At 34.4% G+C, this 6,000-nt stretch overlaps 1 protein-coding gene across 1 annotated transcript in view; it reads left to right on the forward strand.

Moving 5' to 3' along the window:
• Positions 1–6,000, forward strand: part of LPP (LIM domain containing preferred translocation partner in lipoma) — a 561,646-nt gene that overhangs the window by 94,780 nt on the left and 460,866 nt on the right. Inside the window, exon 3 of the mRNA XM_004675087.2 lies at positions 4,093–4,150. The gene's annotated coding sequence lies outside the window, so the exon portion shown is untranslated. The remainder of the gene's footprint in view (positions 1–4,092; positions 4,151–6,000) is intronic.

A 6,000-nucleotide genomic window follows, 5' to 3' on the forward strand; every position in this document is an offset into this window, starting at 1 on the left:
ACCATAGATTCACATTTGGGACCCAATTACTACATGAATGCATATTTTTATATTCCAAATTGTGAGTGATAGCATAACTACATAAAATAATCTTATCATGGTAGGAGACATTACAAAACATTTCTACATCATTGCATTATTTCTTATAAAAGAGCTTGCTGATTGTGAGTTTTTAACATCTTAAGCACTGTCACTGATAGATATTTGTACAAGAATTAACACTGAATAATTATGTTTGGAGGATTTATAAGGAATTTTTTTTGTCTCTTTATTCCCAAGAGGTCAAAACATATTTTCTGATTTTCTTTAGATCACAAGACCACACCTGCCTATAACAAGGTGTCTGAGAAGGGGTCCCTTCAGTATTCTATACCTCAACTTTGCCACTTGTCAAATGAAACATTGCAGTTATACTGATAATAGCACTAATTTGACCTCACTGGATTCAAGGAAAGTAAAATCATTAATCTACATGAAGTTATAACTGTCCAAAATTGTAATACAATATAGCTCTTTAAAATATAGCTTCTTTTCAGGGTGAGTTTAGCTTGCTGAGGTTTTACAGTTTCCCCAAACTTTCTGAGGTAGCTGTATGGTTTACTCTCCTGTTTATCCAAAACTGATTGGTGTTAAGTGCTAAGATATTCAGTAATCACTTGTTGATTGATTTTTTTTTTAATGTACTGATCTATTAAAATCCTGTGCTGGTAATTTGTAAGCTACTGGTATTTTTGCTTAAGACTTCTTTATTCTTTAGGACTCCTTGAGTTTCACATTTAATTTTTAGATTATAAGTTCCATTGATAGAACCTTTATAAATATCACATTAAGAAGTTGAGCACTACCTTTAGGCCAAAGCAATTTACTTTTTAAAAATCTGATTAATTTCAACACAATCAGCCAGGATGTCAGAAGATCTCAGTGCCTCTGATAGATGCTGACAGGTGAGGAAATTAAAATCAGGGAGGGAAGCAATTAAATGCTGGCAAACATTACTTTAATGAGACAACCAAATCATTCATAAGCCCTGGGATATGTTGTATTTTTGATAAGTATTTTAGGGAAGAGGGTGAGAGAGTGCATTTAAAAATTCTTCATATAGAATTTGATGATGGGAATGGAGGACATTTGTGTTTGTCCTCTGATGTCTTTGGTCTAATTGTCTAATTTAATAGCTCAATTGCTTTTGGAGGCAGTCTTTCTAATAATGATGTTTAAGATGATAACATTGTTTAATGCAAACAAATCTTGGGAGAAATAACCCTTTTACTATATCCTCTACCTCTATGTAAAATTTACCAAATGCACATAGTCTAGATGCAATAATTTAGGAGTAATCAAGGTTAAGGCCTGTGACAATTCTCCAAAAATGAATATTTAATCTAACTTCCAATTCAAAAGATTTGGGAATTCTAGTGATAAGAGGGCTAAAGCCCTCAACCAGGAACTCTCTTCAGAAATAAACTCAGGTGTCACAGAACTGATGACTTACATAGTTATTGGTTTACTGGACGTTTGTACAAGAATATGTCATATTACTCATTTGTATGTTAGCACTTGAAAAATGCCACATAGTATGAGGTATTTTTATAATGCTTTTAGCAATTCTGATGGAATTTTTGCTCATGTATGTTAGTTAGATTTATCATCTTAGAGTAACATTGTTTAAAATGTCCTGAGATGCAGTGGTCAACTTAGAAATACCTGGGTGAATGAGTGACCTGTTGAAATAAATATGTTCTGCTTTGTTCACTTCACATATCCTTTCATTACTTTCCTCTTTTTTCTTTATTCCCTATAACCTCCCTACTTCTTGATTTTATTTGTTCCCTCCTTTATTCCTGAAATACAGAATAAATTATCCATTATCTTCTAACAGTTCCAATTACATTTGGTGAGTTTTGCTTTTACATAGATTCTAATAGTGGTTAAAATGATACAAGTTAGATAGAGACTGTATTTTTTCAAGACTATTATTTTAGTTTAAATTGCTTCTGAAAGGGAGACTATTTTTATTGGGAGAGAATGGGTGGTCTGACTAAAACTGTAAATCTGCCAGCTTTTGGGTCAGCAGTCATGAAACACATAGGGACAGTCAAGAATCACTGAGTTCATGACACATAACCCAGAAAGGGATCAATCCCGTCCACCAGGTATCTTTCTGGGTCTGGTGGAGAACCTCATTTCATCGGGGAATACCTGGGGCGTACCTAGCACACTAACACAAACTGTGTAAAGAGGTCTGGGAAACCTCAGTTGAGGAGGTGTCAGCTTCTCTACTGCTTTAAGATGAGCCTTGTGGATGAAAATCCCTTGTCAACAATTCAGTGGTGCCAGCTTCTCTGTTGTTTCTGTGGCTTGTGTTTTGATAGATTGCCCAGGGAAGTTGTGTCTCTGAGACTTCAGGGGCGAGCTGAGAGTGTTAAGGCACACTTACAATGAACACTCCTTTTGATTCAGCTAAATAATGTGTCACCTTCTGGTTAGACCACAAATCTGAAGGCTACGCTCCCTGTTTTTACTTGCCAATGAAGCAGAACCAAATAGTAAATGTGCTTGGACCATGACATACACTCATTGTTCCTCTCCCTCCGCACATATCATATTCTAATGGGTGTCTGCTGCATGCAGTTAAGAGGGAGCTCACTGATTTTGGACCAAGAGGCAAAATCAGATTTTTATCTACCCTATATTAACTGTGATATTTGAAGTTTGGTTTCCTTATTGGTAAAATTGGAATAAGATCTCACTGGATTTTTACTGAGTGATTTGAAATATAATGATCATGTGATACTTTTCAATCCATAAAGTATAACGTTAAAAGATAATGAATGTTTGCATTTCAGTAGCATATGATAAAAAAAAAAAAATTCTTGATTTTATCCCATCAACAATGTTCTGTTCTTTATCAGATTTGTGTCCTACATGAATGTGGGATATTTTAATAAAACTTTCAAGGTTTTATATTTACCTATAATTCTATCAATTGTGGTAAATTGCCTGTTTTCCAAATGTTTTTGGAAGCACAATTTCTTTGACCCTAAGACACAATAGAGACACACGATGTAAAATGATGTATAACACAATTTTATAATTTTCACTTAAAGCAGTATCTCTTGCTTTTTATAGTTGAAAAAAAAACTAGTTTTTCAACTCTCTTTTTTACATTTTGAGGCTTTGCCTTCTGAAACATACATTCCTTGTGTTGTTGTAAGGTGAGGCCATATGTGGTTAGTATGGATGAACATTATTTTAAATCTGGAGGTAAAAATCAAAGATATGCCCACTTTAGAGGTATTTTCTAGTTTTGCATGCTAATAAAATTGTTTTGTGATCATGTAAGTGGACTCAGAAGAAGGAACATTATCATTTTATATGCCATTCCTGTTTATATAGAGAGATATGAAATGATGGAAGATATTCTTCCAAAAAAAAGTTTAACTGAGTTTTAACTGTAAAATAGTTACTATAACTCTCATTTACATGTAAGGAAATGTACACTCAGAGTTTAAGTAGCTTACCTAAGGCCTTTGGTAAGAGAAATTCAAATTTTACTGGTTGTAAATCCCATGTCTTTTTCTTATTTCCTATATCAATCAAATAGCTGGTTTTATTTTTTAATTCACTCTTCCACCAAGCTTACTGGATCAAATCAGTGTTTGTCTTTCTGATTTCCAGACCTACTATCCTAGGAGAACTAAGATATCTAGGAAAGATTACTTGTCCCTACACAGAGTTAGAGAGTCCAGATACACTCTACACATACTGTGATGTGTAGTGTTAGGAGCGTTTTCTGATCTTCACTTTCCTCATCTATAACAAGAAGACAGTAATGCTCATTTTTATGTTTGTGAAGCTAGTCAGAGATTTCATTTTTGCCTTATCTTGTTTTTGCCTCCATGACCTTTGGTTTCCTCAATTATGAGGAAGACTATTCTTTCTCATTTCTTCTTGGGTTCTTAATTGTGAAACAAGATAATGAATGTGAGAATGTTATGAATAATAATAATTTGTAATGTAGGACACAGCTGATGGTTACTAATGGATACATGGAACTTGGTACTTATGAATAACTTCTACTGTCTGTTATAGACACTGTGGTTTGCTGAACCTTGTGACGACTGACTATTCTACAGGCTAACTGTCTAAGGTAAGAGAAGACTGACACCTTCACATTTATGAAATGTTTATAGGCATCTTAGCCAATACTACAAATACTATATATCATACTACAGACAAAATAAGAGGGCATTTCATGAGTAATGAAAACCAAAAAATGTCCGTATGGTGAACTGCTCCCTTTTATGTCTTCTCAGTTTAGATTTCCCTTTCTGTTTTCAGTCCATAAGGTTTAGTACCCAAAGCTCCAAACGCTGGGCAGTGCAGGAGGTATGGGCTTGGTGTGTATGCTTATGTCTGTGACATGATGGGACCTTTTTATTTATTGTCTTATTGGCACACTTTCCTGACCTTCATTTGAGTGTATTTTTCACTACATTACCCTGACAAAACTGTCTGACTCTGAAGGGGCCAAACTTCACTAGTTTGGTCAATATTTGTCTCTTAGCTACCCAAAAAATGTCTCAAGAAGACATAATCCAAGGCTATAAAAGCTACAAAAAAAAAATCCTATGAACAGAAAATATGTTAGTCTTTTGAGTCACAGGACCTGTAATATGTGTGTGCCACTCTCCTCTGTGAAGGAGACAAGCCTTTGACAAAAGAACGCATTCATCTTGAGTCTGTCAAGAAAGTGACCAGAAAATGTTAAGTGGTCATGCCACAAGGAGAAAGAAAAATAACAGTTGGTGTCACTTATATGTGGAATATAGAGAAATCAAAACAAAGGGTCCAAGACAAAACTTAAAAGAAACCCTTGAAAGCTGACCCTAAGTATGAGGCATCCTGGAGGGGTGGAGATACAAGAGGGTCAAAATAGAGGAAGACAGAGAACGCAATGGACTATGTAGAGAACGATGGGTGTTTTAGTGGTGGGACAGTTTAATGTGACCATGCCTGAGGGGACAATTCCTCTTATTGTCAAAAAAAAAAAAAAAATCAGCAAGGATGTAAGAAAATGGTACTTCATCAAAAAAAAAAAAATGATAATAATAAAAAAAAATTGATGCTAACATGAATTGTGAAGTTTGTAGGGTGTGAGTTTTCTGCTGCAGCTAACCACCTAATCTCCCCGTCCAAGATAGCTGTGCTTTGTTCTATGTCTTCACTTAGAAGTCCGAGGCAAAAAGAACTCTGGGCATCAATATAATATTCTAAGGAAAGGCCCAGTAAAAAAACACCTTTGTGGAATATTTGATATTAGTGTATTTAAATTGCTGAAAGCCTATATTCTGCTAATGTTTTGATAATTTCATTGGCATGTTATTTTCAGGAGCTGGAATTGAAAACTTGACTCTAGCAATAAAGACCTTTGAAAATGAAAGTTTGTTGGCACTGGTCCGTATTTGTAGAATTTGATGATTGAGATGTAGTAGAAATCATGATGCTAATATCAAAGTTGATATTCACTATTCACATTGAATAAGATGATGTCATCTGTAAATAAGATGGGTAACAGACATATGGACTTGAAATTCCTCTAGAATTGGACATAGTTATGTCCAGTTATGTTAGTTCGATTTTGGTCTCATTCCTCCAAAAAAGAGGGTTATAAAAACAGTAGTGCCCAAAATTTCAGGGCTGTCTTCTCTTGCTCATCTTTTGTTTCCTTTCTATGCTATAAACTGCCTTGGTAGAAATTTCTTTCTAATGTATTATTTTAATATATATGAGAAAATAATATACTGTAGACATCAGTATCATAGCTTTTGACATTCTATTAGACAAAGATATAACATGTTCATTTAGAAAATGCAGTTATTATACTTTCATATAAATGGTGATTGCTAAATATTAATAAACTCAAAAAAGTGGTCACCAACTTGTGCCCACCAACTTCCTTATTGAAACCTACCTGGGAACTACAAAGAAGTATTTAAA

Source organism: Condylura cristata, unplaced genomic scaffold (genome assembly GCF_000260355.1).
Source record: "Condylura cristata isolate star-nosed mole 26May11 unplaced genomic scaffold, ConCri1.0 scaffold00003, whole genome shotgun sequence".
In the NCBI taxonomy this organism is placed as follows: domain Eukaryota; kingdom Metazoa; phylum Chordata; class Mammalia; order Eulipotyphla; family Talpidae; genus Condylura; species Condylura cristata.